Source organism: Bos mutus, chromosome 6, assembly GCF_027580195.1.
Source record: "Bos mutus isolate GX-2022 chromosome 6, NWIPB_WYAK_1.1, whole genome shotgun sequence".
Taxonomy (NCBI): domain Eukaryota; kingdom Metazoa; phylum Chordata; class Mammalia; order Artiodactyla; family Bovidae; genus Bos; species Bos mutus.
Genome location: NC_091622.1, coordinates 6,964,948 through 6,983,548, shown reverse-complemented (window position 1 = coordinate 6,983,548; position 18,601 = coordinate 6,964,948). Strand labels below are relative to the sequence as shown.

At 42.2% G+C, this 18,601-nt stretch overlaps 1 long non-coding RNA gene, 1 other non-coding gene and 1 pseudogene across 2 annotated transcripts; 2 read left to right on the top strand and 1 right to left on the bottom strand.

Annotated features, from left to right (window-relative positions):
- Nucleotides 1-7,637: 7,637 nt before the first annotated feature.
- On the bottom strand, nucleotides 7,638-8,228 carry LOC102269685 (peroxiredoxin-1 pseudogene; annotated as a pseudogene).
- Nucleotides 8,229-15,165: 6,937 nt separating this feature from the next.
- On the top strand, nucleotides 15,166-16,211 carry LOC106700705 (uncharacterized). Its single transcript, XR_001351361.2, has 3 exons — nucleotides 15,166-15,582; nucleotides 15,830-15,874; nucleotides 16,059-16,211. It is a non-coding gene; the product is annotated as an uncharacterized lncRNA (long non-coding RNA).
- Nucleotides 15,633-15,763, top strand: LOC138988334 (small nucleolar RNA SNORA24). The gene has a single exon (XR_011464639.1). It is a non-coding gene; the product is annotated as a small nucleolar RNA SNORA24 (small nucleolar RNA).
- Nucleotides 16,212-18,601: the final 2,390 nt, after the last annotated feature.

The following is an 18,601-nucleotide window of genomic DNA, read 5'->3' as shown; positions in this document are numbered from 1 at the left end:
TTTTCACTTTCATGCATTGGAGAAGGAAATGGCAACCCACTCCAGTGTTCTTGCCTGGAGAATCCCAGGGACGGTTGAGCCTGGTGGGCTGCCGTCTATGCAGTCGCACAGAGTCGGACACGACTGTCACAACTTAGCAGCAGCAGCAGCAGCAGCAGCAGCAGCAGCAGCAGGCAAGAATACTGCAGTGGGTTGCCATGCCCTCCTCCAGGGGGTCTTCCTGACCCAGGGATCAAACCCAGGTCTCTTACGTCTCCTGCATTGGCAGGGGCTTTCTTTACCACTAGTGCAACCTGGGAAGCCCCCAGTTGTTGTTGTTGTTTTAATGCATTTAAATTCATTACAAGAACTGAAGTGAGCCCCTTGTGTGACCCAAGAACCCTGCTACATTTCTTAGTCTATTCACACTGTCTCCTAACTATAACTTCTCCTCTGTCCTCAAATATCCAACACTCCCTCCTTTATCCTCACACTCCGTTGATGACCTTGCTTTGTATTACTCTGAAAAAAGAGGGGAAAATGAATAGAAGAGATCATTCAAAAGTTCACACAGCACATCACTCACCAGTATCTGTACCCTCTTACTCCTGCTTCGATGGATGAACTGCTTGAACTACCATTTAAGCTACTCCTGCTTCCTGCACAAGATCCCATCTCATCAACCAGGTAATTCACCAGCTCTCTCTTGCATAACCAGTTTTCTTCATTTCTACTGGATCGTTCCCATCAGAATACAATGACACTTTCCATTCTCCCACGCTTATTCTCTGAAATACTGTCCTATTTCTCATCCCCTTTATAGTATAATTCCTCAGATGAGTCATCCAAATTCATGGTCACTGACTGTACTCCTTCCATTCTGAAACTATTCTTTTTTTAAATTTTATTAACGTATTGCTGATTTACAATGTTGTGTTAGTTTCTGATGTGCAGCAAAGTGACTCAGTTACCTATATTTTGTTTCTTTTTTTCACATTCTTTCCTATTATAGTTTATCACAGGATATTGAAGACAGCTCCCTGTGCTATACAGTAGGGCCTTATTGTTTATCCATTCTATTTATAACAGTTTGTATCTTCTAATCTCAAACTCCCAATCCATCTCTCCAATACCCACTCCCTGCCCCATGGCCACCACAAGACTCTTCTCTATGTCTGTGAGTCTGTTTCTATATGAAATTATTCTTAACAAGGTCCTATTCTTAACTGACCTCCACACAGTAAATCCGACGGTCATTGCTCAACTCCCATTTTACTCGTACCATGAGTACCATCACTCCCTTTTATTTGAAAACCTTTCTCGACTTTCAGGATACCACATGCCTCCTTACTTCACTTCTCAATCTCCTCACCTGGCTCCTGATAGTTTTCCTGGTAGATAAATGTGGACATGCCCAAGGGCTCACTCTTTGATACTATTTTCTGTCTATATGTTGTCCCCTGATATTAGCATCCTGTGGCTCTAAGTGGCACTGTGACAGTTCCCATATTTGTTTCTCCAGCCCAGCTCTCTCCCCAGAACTCCGTACTCATATAGTGAACTCCTCACTCAACAATTAACAATTCTATGTGAATGTTTAAATCGCATCTCAAACTTAACACATACCAAACTATGTTCCTGAGTACACCTCCCCTCAAACTTGTTACTCCTTAGTCATCATCTCAGCAAATAATCGAAAATCTTGGAGCCATTTTTCTCATACCATCCCCTTTCTCTTATATCCTGTATCCAATCTGGCATCAAATACTGTCCACTCTACCATAAAAATACATCCAGAGTTGAATCATGTATTTCCTCCGCTAGTACCACTTGGCCAGCATCACTCTCATCTGAATCAGTGCACTAGCTTAACTAGTTTTTCCTGCTCCAACCCTATTTCCACCACTGCTCTTTCTCTGCTCAGTCATTGACATGACTTTTCAACAAGTAAATCCAAAGTCATATCATGTCACTTCTCTATTCAAAACTCTCCAATGGCTACCAAATTTCCTCAAACAGAAAACCTAAAAACTGAACAATGACTTATAAGGCACTAGGTAGCTTATTACCTTTCTAACTTCACTTCCTACTTCCTTACTCCACTCCAGCCAAACTGATCTTGTTTCTGTTCCTTGACTTTACCAAGTATGTGAGTTATTGATGGCTGAATAGCAAATTACCCCCAAACTTACTCACTTAAAAAAACCTCATCTCACACGCTTTCTGTAGGTCAGGAAATCTAGGTATGACCTAGCTGGATTCTCTGCTTCAGCGTCTGTCACAGACTGCAATAAACAGCTACAGCTATAGTCATCTCAAGGCTCAGCTTGTTTAAAGATTCATTTCCAAGCTTGCTTACCTGGCTGTTGACAGGATTCTGTGAGCTATTGGTCTGACAGCCTCAGTTCCTTACTGGATGTGGGCCATAGGTCATTCTCTGTTCTTTGCCACATACACCTCTCCAATACAGGATTAAGAGAAAGAATGGGGCAAGACACAGGTCAGAGTCTTTTATTACCTAACCACAGAAGTAACATCTCAACTCTTCACCACTCCAGGGAAGGAAACTGCAGAAGGGAGAGAGACGTGAATGGGGCTCACTGGGAGCCTGGGACAAGGGTGTCCATCACACAGGTTTGGTGCCATTCAGGGAGCACTGGTCGCTGAGACCATTCTTCCAGATAGCAGCATGTTTCACTCCCACACCTCCTTCAAGTCTTTGACCTAATGTTACCTGCTCAGTGAGACCTTCCGTGAACACTCTTTTTAAAATTACAATTCCTACCCCTCAAAGACTTTTCATCCTCTTCCTTATTTTTCTCCACAGCACTTATAGACTTTAACATCCCATATAATCTACTTATTGTGGTTGGTTTCTATGCTGTCAACTTGGTTAAGCTGGTAGAACATTTTCACTCCCTTCCCTGCAGAGTTCTGGGATAGCAAGAGCCACAGAGGCGTTCTGCCTGAGATCTGACAGGTGGAAGCGGTCATATTCTTTTACACCAGGAGGGCCGGTGCAGGGTACAGGGCATTGCTGCACATCGCGCACGCTGTCGCCTCTCCTGTCAGCTCATCTTGTAGGTGTGGGGCAGCAGCCAGGTCCCGACCTTCAGCTCCAGGGCTTCCCTTCCAATTCAGCAACTCCTGAGTCTGTGACAAAGGACTGGCTCCTCGGGCAGATCACCTCTGTCTTCAAAGGTGAACTGTGGGAATCAGGGAGAAAGCAATGCAAATTCCAACCCATTCCCACAGGTCCCAGCTCATCCTTGAAATCCCCTCCACCTAACTATTTGTGATTTGAATTTGGGCAGTAGTCCTGCTCCTCTGACAACTCCAACATTACTTGGTATCTTTTTTCTGCCATTAAAATCTATAAGCTCTGCGAGTAAAAACTTGGATCTGCTTTGTTTACTGCTCTTACCCCAGCACCTAGAACAGGGCCTATGTATGATATGTAGTAGGAATTCATTACACATTTACTAATGAACAATTCTTAAAAATATAAGGCACTAAAAATAAACATCAAGGGTGGCAAGAAAAGAGAGAGACTGGTAGATGTTCTAGAAGAAAAGCTCCTGTAAAAAATAAAAACTGAAATGTGTCTTAAAGGATGGATATGAAGGAAATATCATCCACAGTATGAAATAGCATGAAAAAAATAGAGAGGAGCATGCTAAATGTAACAGACATTGTATGCTGCCCAGGGATGAGGAAGTTGACCTGGGTAAGGCATTACAGTCTCTGTAGCAGGTGACTAATGTGGAGAAAACACAATTTCATTAAATTTAACCTCTCAGGAACATACTCACTTGACTGGAAAGGGGGAATTAGAAAAGTGGGGAGACAACACAGATATGTTGTCTTAGATTAGCAGTATGACAATAGAGAAAAGATAGATGTAAAACTGTAAGAAAAGAAAAAAGGTTATAACATTATAACTATATAAATCCTTTAGTGCTGTTTGTTGACATATCTGATTCTCCTCCTAAACATATAGCATGGTTCCACTTGCCCACCCTTTTGAAGTTATGCATGGCCATGCAACTTGCTTTGGTCCCAGAAATATGAAGCAATGTGACAAGGCCCACTTCAAAATGGAAGCCTTTAATAACAAGTGTGATTGATTCTCTGCCTTCCCTTCTCCTTTCATGTTGCCTAGAAACATTACAAACTGGTCTCACTGGTCTGAGTCCGTAAATGGCCAAGAGCATGGCGAGAAACAAACCTTTCTGATTTTAAGCCACTGAGACTTTGGACTGTTTGTAACTGCAACACAGCCTCACCCATTCTGATTGTGGCAGCTTTAACTTAGGTTGACAAACACTTGCATTTCCCTCTTTAAGAGATGAAGCTTAATTTCCCTCCCTTTTTGTATGAGCTGAAGTTAATAACTCACTTCTAACAAGTGCATGCTTGTGCGTGCCAAGTAGCTTCAGTCATGTCTGACTTTTTGCAACGCTATGGACTATAGCCCACCGGGCTCTTGGGATTCTCCAGACAAGAATGCTGGAATGGGTTACCATGCCCTCCTCCAGGGGATCTTCCCAACCCAGGGATCGAACCTGAGTTTCTTAAGTCTCCTGCATTGGCAGGTGGGTTCTTTATCACTAGCACCACCTGGTAAGCCCTTTTTAACAAGTGATAGGCAATGGCACCCCACTCCAGTACTCTTGCCTGGAAAATCCCATGGATGGAGGAGCCTGGTAGGCTGAAGTCCATGGGGTCGCTGAGTCGGACACAACTGAGCGACTTCACTTTTACTTTTCACTTTCATGTATTGGAGAAGGCAATGGCAACCCACTCCAGTGTTCTTGCCTGGAGAATCCCAGGGACAGGGGAGCCTGGTGGGCTGCCGTCTCTGGGGTCGCACAGAGTTGGACACGACTGAAGCGACTTAGCTTAGCTTAGCTTAGTGCTTAACTTCTCAGACTAGCTCATAAAAAAACATTGGGACTTTTTGTCTCTCGGATCACTCATTTTGGGGAGAACTGAACTGCTGTAACTTGAGGACACTCCAGCAGCCCTATGGAGATCCACATGCTGAGGGTTTGAGTCCTCCTGCCAACTGAAATCACTTGCCAAGCTGGAAGTGAGCTTGGAAGAGGATCCAAGAGGATCCCACAGCCCCAGCAACATACTGACTGCAACTTCTACAGAAGTTGCATGAGATGATAAGAACTCATTGTCTTAATCCACCATGCTTTAGGCTAATCTGAGACTCAGCAATAGATAACAAATATGTTGAATGATATAGAAACACACTAGAAATTGAAAATGGAGGATAAAAACAGGGGCTCTGTGTCAATCTACAAGGGTGGGATGGGGAGGAAGATGAGAAGATGGTTTGGGAGGGAGGGGACATGTGTGTACCTATGGCTAATTCTTGTTGATGTTTGACAGAAAACAGCAAAATTCTGTAAAGCAATTATCCTTCAATTAAAAAAAAAAAAAAGTGCAAAAAAAAAGTCAAAGATAACTCCTAGGCTTTGAGCTTGGAATAACTTGAGAAAATTGTGATTATCACTGACTGCAAGTTACTCAATTTTATTGTAGTTTTGAAGCAAGGGACATGTTTAATCAACAAACATTTGCTGGAATCTTATAAACATTTAGGGCTTCCCAGGTGGCGCTACCTGTAAAGAACTCGCCTGTCAATGCAGCAGACATAAGAGACGCAGGTTTGATCCCTGGGTCTGGAAGATCCCCTGGAGGAGGGCACAGCAGCCCACTCCGGTATTCTTGCCTGGAGAATCTCACGTACAGAGGAGCCTGACTGAAAAAAAAAAAAATGCCCAGAACCGAAACCAATATTTCAGTAAAGATAACGGAGAGGGAATTCATTACATATTTACTGATGAAAAATTTTTAAAAATATAAGGCATTAAGAATAAACATAAGGGTGGCAAGAAAAGGGAGAGACTAAGAGATGTTCTAGAAGAAAACCTTTTTCATCTCCTCTTGTCTAGACACTATACTTCTATTACAATTTTGTTACCAGTAGTATCACACTGCTCGGAGAAGGCAATGGCACCCCACTCCAGTACTCTTGCCTGGAAAATCCCATGGACGGAGGAGCCTGGTGGGCTGCAGTCCATGGGGTCACTAAGAGTTGGACACGGCTGAGCGACTTCACTTTCACTTTTCACTTTCATGCATTGGAGAAGGAAATGGCAACCCACTCCAGTGTTCTTGCCTGGAGAATCCCAGGGACGGGGGAGCATGGTGGGCTGCCATCTATGGGGTCGCACAGAGTCAGACACGACTGAAGTGACTTAGCAGCAGCAGCAGTATCACACTGCTAGTACACACCACTTGCAAGTTTAAGTTTCCTAAGTATTTTAATGTGAAAATAGACTCACAGGCCATTTCCTGATCATATTTTCTCCCACTTATCTCAACATTCATATGAGAGATGTGCACTTATGTAAATTTTGTTTCCCTGATGATTACCAAAGTTTCTACACTAAAACCCTAAAAAGAAAAAGGAAGTAGTATAGTTGAAGAATGAATATTCTATGACAAATGTATAGAATACAGTTCATGGATCCAATGCAGAATTTAAGTATTTTCCAACCATCATTTTACCAATCTATCAGCTCCACCTCCATTCTACCTTTAAAATCCTTAGACTTTACTTATAATCAATTTTTAATTCCTCTATTACCACATTCTCTCTCCTGAGAATTCATTCTAAGCCTCAAAGATTGAATAGCAGCTAAATTCATTAGGTGTGATCTTGAATCCCCTCAAATAAATGTAGAAATATTGCCATCTTAGCCACAAATTTCACACAGAGGAGAGAAAACATCACAAATGTGCCACTTCTTAAAATGAAAATAAAATAAAAATAAAGACTTTTTATCAAGCTTTATTGTAAAAATAGTTTCAGATTTACAGAAAAGGTTACAAAAATGGTACAGGGAGTACCCAGACACCCCTCATCCAATATCCCCTATTGTTAACATCTTATAATAGCATGTACAACTAAGAAGCCAGTATGCCTGCAGGCTCAGTCACTAAGTCCTGTCCAACTCTCTGCAATCCCATGAACTGTAGCCCACCAGGTTCCTCTGTCCATGGGATTTCCCAGGCAAGACTACTAGAGTGAGTTGATATTCCTGACCCAGGGATTAAACCTGCATCTCCTGTATCTCCTGAATTGGCAGGCGGATTCCTGACCACTGAGCCACCTGAATGGCACATTACTAATAACTAAAGCCCACACTTCAAGTTTCACTAGTTTTCCATTAGTGTCCTTTGTTGGCTTGAGGATCCCACATTGCCTTTAGTCATTACATCTCATCTCTTCCGGTGTTTTCCAGACTTTGTTTTTCATGACAATGACAGCTTTGAGCACAGTTTAGGGAATCCTAAAGTATGTCCATCAATTTGATGTTTTTTCTCAGCTCAAGTTTAATAAAACTACAAAAGATCAAAAGTGATACCCTACTACTGCACACATCAGCTAGCCTGCTCCAGAACACAGCTCAGGCCTTCTTCAGAGGAAGAAAGGCTGGCCTCCCAACCCCTGCAGGAAAGGCCAGTGCTGTCCCACACATCTGGACCAAGTAAAGTGTGTTTTCATGACAACAGTACAAAAGAGGTTATGTTCTTATGGCCACCTACTGCAGCCTGGCCCTAAAATGGCCCAGCACTCACTTCTGATTAGAGAAATACTCTTTGCTCTGGGCATCAGGCTTCTTGGTATCAGCACCAGGCTTCCAGCCAGCTGGCACGTCCCCATATGTGTCAGTGAAGCGGAAAGGCCTGAACTAGTCTCAGTGTCTCATCCACAGAGCGGCCAACAGGAAGGTCGTTTATGGTAATCTGTGGAAAGATAACTTTACCATCAATAGTAAAACGGTTCCTGAATGAGAAGCCCTCATCAGCCTTTAAGACCCCACAGTACTGAGCAATGGTGCGCTCGGGCTCTCATATCAAGGGAATGTGCATGGCCCCCAGCCTTCCTTGTTTCTTGGGTATGTTGATCCACGCCAGGTGACAGAAGTGAGAACCCAAAGAAGCACCAGTTACTTGGTAGTTGAGTTTCTTAAATTCTGCCCTATCACTGAAAGCAAGGAGCTCCATGGGGCACGCAAAGGCGAAGTCAAGAGGGTAAAAGAAGAACACAACGTATCTTCCTTTGTGGTCAGACAGACTTATATCTTTGAACTGACCATCTGGCATAATGGTTGTAGTTTTGAACTGGGGGCAGGATGCCCAATTTTCACATTTCCTGAAGACATATTGCTATCGGCAGTTCTCAGAGAGAAACCACACAGCCCAGTTAGGAGGAAGACACCCATCAATTTGATTTTGGCTGATGCTTTTCTCATGGATAGACTGAGGTTAGGGCTTTGAGGAAGAATAACACAGAAGGAGGTGAAGTGTTGTCATCATATCTTATGAGGGTTCACACTAACAATATGACTTATCAGTGTTGCTGACATTGCTTACCTGACTTAGATAGTATTTACCAGATTTCTCTACTGTAAAGTTCAAGCTAGTTTTAGAAAAGGCAGAGGAACCAGAGATCAAATAGCTAACATCCGCCAGATCATGGAAAAAGCAAGAGAGTTCCAGAAAAACATCTATTTCTGCTTTATTGACTATGCCAAAGCCTTTGACTGTGTGGATCACAATAAACTGTGGAAAATTCTGAAAGAGATGGCAATACCAGACCATCTGACCTGCCTCTTGAGAAACCTATATGCAGGTCAGGAAGCAACAGTTAGAACTGGACATGGAACAACAGACTGGTTCCAAATAGGAAAAGGAGTATGTCAAGGCTGTATATTGTCACCCTGCTTATTTAGCTTATATGCAGAGTACATCATGAGAAACACTGGGCTGGATGAAGCACAAGCTGGAATCAAGATTGCTGGGAGAAATATCAATAACCTCAGATATGCAGATGACACCACCCTTATGGCAGAAAGTGAAGAGGAACTAAAAAGCCTCTTGATGAAAGTGAAAGAGGAGAGTGAAAAAGTTGGCTTAAAGCTCAACATTCAGAAAACGAAGATCATGGCATCTGGTCCCATCACTTCATGGGAAATAGATGGGGAAACAGTGGAAACAGTGTCAGATTTTATTTTTTGGGCTCCAAAATCACGGCAGATGGTGATTGCAGCCATGAAATTAAAAGACGCTTACTCCTTGGAAGGAAAGTTATGACCAACCTAGATAGCATATTCAAAAGCACAGACATTACTTTGCCAACAAAGGTCCGTCTAGTCAAGGCTATGGTTTTTCCAGTAGTCATGTATGGATGTGAGAGTTGGACTGTGAAGAAAGCTGAGCGCCAAAGAATTGATGCTTTTGAACTGTGGTGTTGGAGAAGACTCTTGAGAGTCCCTTGGACTGCAAGGAGATCCAACCAGTCCATCCTAAAGGAGATCAGTCCTGGGTGTTCTTTGGAAGGAATGATGCTAAAGCTGAAACTCCAGTACTTTGGCCACCTCATGTGAAGAGTTGACTCATTGGAAAAGAGTCTGATGCTGGGAGGGATTGGGGGCAGGAGGAGAAGGGGACGACAGAGGCTGAGATGGCTGGATGGCATCACTGACTCGATGGACTTGAGTTTGAGTAAACTCTGGGAGTTGGTGATGGACAGGGAGGCCCGGCATGCTGCAATTCATGGTGTGGCAAAGAGTCGGACACTACTGAGCAACTGAACTGTACACTGAAAACTATAATACATTGATGAAAGAAACTGAAAACACAAATAAGTGAAAAGATTGTCCATGCTCATGGAGTGGAAGAATATTGTTATAATGTCCATACTATGCAAAGCAATCTATAGATTTAACAGAACAGAGATCTCAGAAATAACCCCACATATACACAGTCAGTTAATTTATGACAAAGAAGCCAAGATTATACAATAGGGAAAGAATAGTTTTCTTCAATAAATGGTGTTGAGAAAACTGGAAAACCATGTGCAAAAGATCAAAAGTGGGCCACTATCTTACACCATACACAAAAATGAATTAAAAATGAATTAAAGACTTGAATATAAGACCTGAAACCATAAAACTGCTAGGAGAAAAAAACAGGTGGTAAGCTCCCAGACATCAGTTTTGGTGATGATTTTTTGAAACTGACCCCAAAAGTAAAGGCAACAAAAGCAAAAATAGGCAAGTTGGACTACATCAAACTAATAAGTTTCCTCATAGCAAAGGAAACCATCAACAAAATGAAATGATAGTTTATAGAACAGGAAGAAATATTTGAAAATCATATGACCTGATAAGGAGCTAATATCCAAAATATATAAAAACTCATAGAACTCAATAAAAAAAAAAATCCAATTAAAAAATGAGCAGAATATCTCAATAGATATTTTTCCAAAGAAGACACAAACAGCCTGGAGACACCTAAAAAGATGGTCAATATCACTAATATCAGAAAATGCAAATCAAAAATATAATGAGGTATCACATCACACATTAGAATGGCCATTATCAAAAAAGATAAATAACAAGTGTTGGTAAGAATGTGGAGAAAAAAGAGATGTCATGCACTATTGGTGGGAATGCAACTGGTGTAGCCACTATGGAAAACTACATGGGAATTCCTCAAAAAAATTAAAAATAAAGATGGAGTGTGATCCAGCAATTCCACTCCTTGGTATTTACTCAAAGTAAACAAAAACATGAACTCAAAAAGATGTACCGCCATGTTCATTTCAGCATTATTTTCAATAGCCAAGATATGGAAACAATCCAAGTATCCACTGATGTATTAATATGAATGAAGAAAGATGTGGTGTATACACACACATGGGATTATTAAGCTATAAACTAGAAAGAAATCTTTTCATTTGTGACAACATAGATGATCTTAAAGGTATCATGCTAAATGCAATACATAGGAGAAAGACAAACATTGCATCATCTCACTGATGTGTGGAATAAAAAAAAACAGATTCATACTATAAACTGCCAGTTATGAAGCAAGTCCTGGGGATGTAATGTACAACACAGTGACTACAATTAATAATACTATACTGCATATTTGAAAGTTATTAAGAGAATAAATCTTTAAAAATTTCTCACTACAAGGAAAAAAAAACAATTTTATAACTGTGTATGAGGATGATGATTAACTAGACTTACTGTGGTGATGATTTCACAATATACACAAATATCAGATTATTATATTGTACAACTGAAACTAATATGCCAACTACAGGAAGGAAAAAAAAAAAACAAAACTAGATGGAAAGACATCCAAGATGGAGAAAAGAGCATAAACAAAATATAAGAGCTCTCTCTCATTCATTCAGTGTTTTTGCACTGTAACCCAATGGAAACATTCATTTTAAGATCTTCAGTAAATTTCCATAGCTTAGCATAAATGGGTGGTGCTTAGTCTCCCCAAAATTCATTATGTTGATGTCCTAACCTTTGGTACCCTAGAATATGACTATATTTGGAGATAAGATCTTTAAAAAGGTAATTAAGATTAAAAGAAGTCATCAGGACAGACCCTGATCCAGTATGACTAGAGTCCTTCTAAGAAGCTAAAAGAATATAGGCACAGAACAAAGACAGAACTATAGACCAATGGAACCAAATAGAAAGCCCAGAGATAAATCCATGCACTTATGGACACCTTATCTTTGACAAAGGAGACAAAAATATACAATGGAGAAAAGACAATCTCTTTAACAATGGTGCTGGGAAAACTGGTCAACCACCTGTAAAAAAATGAAACTAGAACACTTTCTAACACCATACACAGAAATAAAACGGATTAAAGATTTAAACGTAAGAGCAGAAACTATAAAACTCCTAGAGGAAAACATAGGCAGTACACTCTGACATAAATCACAGCAAGATCCTCTATGACCCACCTCCCAGAGTAATGGAAATAAAAGCAAAAATAAGCAAATGGGACTTAATTAAACTTAAAAGCTTTTGCACAATGAAGGAAACTATAAGCAAGGTAAAAAAGACAGCCTTCAGAATGGGAACAAATAATAGCAATCAAAGCAACTGACAAAGAATTAATCTCAAAAATATACAAGCAGCTTATCAATACCAGAAAAATAAATAACCTAATCAAAAAATGGGCCAAAGAACTAAACAGACACTTCTCCAAAGAAGACATACAGATGGCTAACAAACACATGAAAAGATGGTCAACATCACTCATTATCAAAGAAACGCAAACCAAAACCGCAAAGAGGTACCATTTCACACCAGACTGCTATCAAAGTCTACAAACAATTATGCTGGAGAGGGTGTGGAGAAAAGAGAACCCTCTTACACTGTTGGTGGGAATGCAAATTAGTACAACCACTATGGAGAACAGTGTGGAGATTCCTTAAAAAACTGGAAATAGCACTGCCATACGACCCAGCAATCCCACTGCTGGGCATACACACTGAGGAAACCAGAATTGAAAAAGACACATGTACCCCAATGTTCATCGCAGCACTGTTTAGAATAGCCAGGACATGGAAGCAACCTAGATGTCCATCAGCAGATGAATGGATAAGAAGGTTGTGGTACATATACACAATGGAATATTACTCAGTTGTTAAAAAGAATGCATTTGAGTCAGTTCTAATGAGGTGGATGAAACAGGACCCTATTATACAGGGTGAAGTAAGTCAGAAAGAAAAACACCAATATAGTACATTAATGCATAAACATAGAATTTAGAAAGATGGTAATGATGACCCTATATGCAAAACAGCAAAAAAGACAGAGATATAAAGAACAAAGTCTTGGACTCTGTAGGAGAAGGCAAGGGTGGGATGATTCGAGAGAATAGCATTGAGCCATGTATATTATCATATGTGAAACAGATGACCAGTCCAAGTTCCATGCATGAAACAGGGCACTCAAGCCGGTGCACTGGGACAAGCCAGAGGGATGGGATGGGGAGGGAGGTGGGAGAGGGGTTCGGGCTGGGGCAGGAGGGTGGACACATGTACACCCATGGCTGATTCATGTCAGTGTAGAGCAAAAACCACTACAATATTGTAAAGTAATTAGCCTCCAATTGAAAATAAATAGTTTAAAAAGAGAGAGGCACAGGGAGAACAGGATGTCAAGAAACAGGGTCATCTAAAGCCAAGGAGAGATCTCTAAAGAAACAAACCTATGGATACCTTGATCTGACTTCTTGTCTCCAGAACTGTGAGAAAGCAAATTTCTGTTGTTTAAGCCACCCAGTCTGTGGCATTTTGTCATATCAGCCTTAGCAAAATAACACAGATGCTCAGTTACAGATTCTAAAAATCACACCCATTTTGGCAAAATTCCCCACTGTGATTTCTAATTTAAGCATTGTCATTTAACAGCTCTTTCTATACAATAGTGACATGAAGAGTAAAGGTGAAAAAAGTGATATAAGGTCAGCCTTAGGAACAGCTTTAGCTCTTTGAAATTAAAATTTATTATGCCCTTACAAACTTGTCCATTCCCATCCCTAACCATAACAAGAAATTTTACTCTAGCAATTTCAAGAAGCTTCAGGGATCTCTTAGCACTTTACTCGCTAGGTATTGTTGTTATTTAGTCACTTAGTCCTAAATAAGGACTCTTTGTGACTCCATGGGCTGTAGACCACCAGGTTCCTGGCCATGGGATTTCCCAGGCAAGAATACAGGCGTAGGTTGCCACTTCCTTCTCCAAGGGATCTTCTCAATCAAGGGATTGAACCTGCATCTCTTACACTGGCAGGATGATTCTTTACCACTGAGCCACCTGCAAAGTTCAGACCTCTTGATAGCAGTATGCCTGCCAACTGCTGCGACATAGTGCTCCAACTTGGCCGCTTCTAAGTAAAAGCTTCACCTAGATCCACCTTTTTGTTTCACACCAGGTGAAAACTAAAAGGGAAAACAGAAAATAAATTTCAGTGGCATTTAACAAGCACAAGTGCTCACTCCGTCCTGCTGACTCTTTGGGATCCCATTGGCTGCAGCCAGCCAGACTCCTGGGTCCATGAAATTTTCCAGGCAAGAACACTAGAGTGGGTTGCCACTTCCTACTCCATGCACATGCCTAGGGCTAAAAGTATTCCTAAATATCTTTAATTTCCTTTTACAAAAAATAGATCTATGCTTTACTTTCACCCTTAAAGAAACGTAAGTCACGGATGTTAAGACCCAGGTGCGCTCTTTCAAGAGTCAACAGCAGCTCTGGAGACGCTGTGGATCACAAACTGTGGGGGAGCGGGCAACAGAGGAAATGTTCACACACGCACGAAAAAGCGTCTCCCGCACGCTCCTGTTGTCTTCTCCTAATCTGTGTACAAATTCGTGCGGCAAGGCTTTCGACAATGAGTACAAATACTCCTAAGAGATCAGACTCCCGAAAAACAAAACAAAATAACTGAGTGTAGGTAGACCATTGACACCCGCGCTTCAGAAAGAGTAATTTCAGTGGAATAACGGAAGTTACGGGCTTCCTTTGTAGCTCAGTTGGCAAAGAATCTGCCTGCAGTACAGGAGACCCGGGTTTGATCCCTGGGTTGGGAAGATCCCCTGGAGAAGGAAATGGCTAACCGACTCCAGTATCCTTGCCTGGAAAATCTCATGGACACAGGAACCTGGCGGGCTGCAGTCCATGGGGTCGCAGAGTCGGGCACGACTGAGCAACTAACTTACGGGAGATACGAAGTTTTTTAAGCAGAGAAAAAAATATAGTTCCACAGAAATCAACCTACCAAAAGGTTATGAAGAAGAGAACTATCGAACCTGGCGTTTTGGTAACAACAGCGACTTCTAAAGTAACTGTCCTAAAGTATACAAGAAACAACACAACCCTTTCACCTTCCTCACACAGTGGACGCGCGAGATCGGAAGGATTTCCTGGTCAGGCGAGAACTCTGTATGCGCATGCGTCAAAGTCAGAAGCCGCGCTTGCAGGGCAGAGCTAGAAAACGCGCGAGGAAGGCGGAGCACTGAGGAACGGGGCCGAGCGTGTATGCGCATGCGTCAAAGTCAGGCGCCGCGCTAGCAGGGCAGATCTATAAGACGCGCGAGGAAGGCGGAGCACTGAGGAAGGGGCGGGGCCACCAGGGAGGCGGTGGCCAACGGAGCGGGCGGAGCCGGGGCGGGGCTGGGAAGGCGGGGCGGAGGGAGCAAGCGCGTAGGCTTCGCCCCTCGCGGCTCCTCCCCGGAATGGCGTCATCAACGGTATAAGAGGGCTTCTGCAGACGAATCCAGCCTTTTTCGTCCGGTAAGCGTCCGGTTTAGGCTAGGACGGTTGGTTGTGGTTGTTTTATGAGGTAAAGTAACAAGAAAGACGGCTTTTCGGCCTAGTTTAAGATGCAGGAGATGCAGCGGTCTTGTAGTAGTAGATCGACGTTAGCTTTGAAGACGTCTAGGTTCAGAAGCTTGAGTGAACTTCATGTTCGTTCGTTAGCGGGGCGGCCACGTGCAACCCCGGGCGCTGAGTTGGAAGCCAGTCGCGCGTGGGTCGTGGGCCCTCCGGCAGAGGTTAAATACCGCTGATGACCCGGGTGAAGAAGGTCATGCGTTGTACTGTCGGTGCCATGTGGCCATCTTGAATCTGTTACTCTGCCACTCTGAAGAGTAACACCGCATCCTGACGAGCCGCCAGTTTGATCCAGGTGGTGAGTAGTGTCTGTATTTGTGTTTGCTGGTCTTTTCTGGGATTATGAATCTCCATGTATCTTTGGGACCTGTCGGCTGTGGCAGTCTCCCTTCCTAGCCATGGAAGAGCATATTCTTGTTTATTGGCAAAGCTGTCACCATTTAATTGGTATCAGATTCTGACTTGCACAAGTAACATTCACTTTAAAAACCTGCAGTGTGCTGGGTTATTGGGCAAACATTAAACTACTGTTCAAATGTTTCTAGGAAGCTGAGCGAATTGTTCCAGTGGATGATGGAAAGCATAACGAGGTACGTTCCTGTTCTGTGTATCTCAAACCCTTAGAGCTAAGGATTTGGAAGGCCAGAATTAGCATTGTTCTGGCGTTTTGTAATTTAAATAGTCAAGTGAATAGACTGTAACTGCTTTAGCTGCTAAAATCTTAACACTATGTACACAAATCAGTCTTGCTGAGCTGGTTTTCTTCTCTTACAGATACACCAAGAAATCCAAAGTGATGTGGGTGAAGTCTGAGCATCCTGCAGTACACTGCCAAATGTGATTTTAAATCTCGTGTATGGTATTTAAATAGAAAATAAAAGCGTGCTGCTTCTATTTATGTAATAAAACGCTTGATTTGTACATACAGTCTTCCAGGAGTGAATTGATTTATGAGTACAATGGGAATGGTTTAATCGCTAAGTCATGTCCAACTCTTTTGAGACCCCATGGGCTGCAGCCTGCCAGGCTCCTCTGTCCATGGAATTCTCCATCGGGTCTTGCCATCCAGGGATCAAACTGAGGTCTTATAAGTGCATAGGTAACTACAGGGAACAAGAGGCAGCCTGTTTTGTTAGGAGCTCCGGTGGTGGTAGCATGAGTTAGTAGTGTATATGGTATTTAGGGAACACACAGCATGTGCGGTTGACGCTTGGATCTTCAAAAGTCATTTAACAAGAAAAAAGTTATAATAAAGGTTATATTTTATGAAGGAAGCATTCTACCTCAAGGTTGACAAAGCTGAAGGTAACCTGTTAACCTGACCTTTTAATTTAACCAGTCTCTGGTCTAGTTGTTGCAAGGAGGAAGCCAATTATGGCTCTTATGTTGGAAATTTTATTTGGCTTTTATTATGATCATACTCAATGGCTTGCCTGGAGGTCCTTGCCCACCTGTGAATAGAAGAGATTAACACACTTCTGAAGCCTGGATATTCCTTGGAGATGTTTTGTAAGACTGGGGACCTTACTTCCTCACTGTATCTCCCTCTCTGTTCTGCCTTTTGACTTTAGTTCCTAATTGCTTCCTTCTCTCTGATCTATTAAAGAACCTGGCATCGAGACCCCAATAAGATGGTTACTTGGAGGTTCTAGCCTGCCATCTCGATCTTTAAGTCTCTTCCTTGGCTCAACACCTAATTTTGGATGCACGTGGCAGAGCAAGGCTGGACTCAGTAACAGAATTCTACTATGAATGCACCAGCACTGCAGTTTAATTACAAGGATGGCCCATGAGAAACTAGTGAGAATTTTCCTCACCTGCACAGTATGTTTTTCCCAGGCCCTCATGCATGTGTACACTATAGTTCTGTCATCTCTAAATGCTTGTACAGTTATTCCTTTATCAAATGTGTTTTGAAAAATGTTATAATGGCTTGGCATTGCAATTCTGCAAAGTAGTAAATTATAAAGCACTTTCAGATTAGCACCAGCTTTTACATAGCTCCGTGTACAAAAGGACACAAGTATGAAGCAGAAGAGAAGGGATAAAAAGGTCCCTTCATGATCAGCCATTTAAAAGGATTACTTAGCGTACTCACCTCTTCACCTGTCTTTATGCATCTATCCCTTGTATACACAGTTCTTTAAACTACGTATTGGGACAGGTTTTTGTGCCCTGTAAGGCTGCATAGAAAGAAAAAGACGGCCCCAAGTCGTGTCCGACTCACAACCCCGTGGACTAGCCTGCCAGGCTTCTCTGTCCATGGGATTCTCCAGGCAAGAATACTGGAGTGGGTTGCCATTTCCTTCTCCAGTAAGGCTGCATAGTAAGCAGCTATCCCTTACTCCTTTGAGAAACGGAAAACTAGGTGGAAAGAGACTCCCTTGTCTTCATTGTGACTCTCCTGGAGTTTGGACTGAAAACCCTACAAGTGTCTCATTGGCCTCTGCTTGTTAACCCATTTGGAAACTGGGGATACTAAAAATCTTACCTGCCTTTTATAAACTGTCAATGAAGTGTGTAGTCACTTGGTACATAACTGGCATATGGATTAAATACTGCAGTTATGTTAGAGCTTTCCTACAGTACAGACAGGAAAGCATTAAGAAAGCATTCTTAATTGTGTATTTTTATTAGGAAGAGAAAGATGGGTAAGCAACACTGCCACAATGGACATGAATTTGAGTGAGTTAGAGGACCAGGAGCATGGCATGCTACAGTCCCTGGAGTTGGAAAGAGAAGGACACAGCAACTCAACAAAATCTTTATTAGACTGGGCTATATCAGAATGGCAGGCTTCCCTGGTGGCTTGCAACGCGGGAGACCTGGGTCTCCCCTGGTTCGATCCCCAGGTCGGGAAGATCCCCTGGAGGAGAAAGTGGCAACCCACTCCAGTATTCTTCCCTGGAAAATGCCATGAACAAAGAAGCCTGGTATGCTACACTCAATGGGATCACGAGTCTGAGCACGACTGAGCAACTTCCAACTTAGCACAGTCAGGAAATCTGCAGGTTTCAGTTAGTTACCAGAAAGTTTCAATAGGTGGCGCTCTTACACCACGGTCTAGAAAAGAGCATGCTGCTAAGGAAAAGGCATTTTTGTTTTACAAAGCAGCAAATATGAAGTCATTAAAAGTAATCAGATAATGTTGACAAGTACGCGGTGGATGAATCAGGTTATGTATTAAACAATTTGAAGGTATTCTTAATGTCATCAGCCAAATTGTGCTAGCAACATACAAGGTAGCTAGAATGTTTTTCTCTAGTTGCCATAGTGACTTGGTATAAAGGCTTCATTCAAAAATGTATTGTGACATA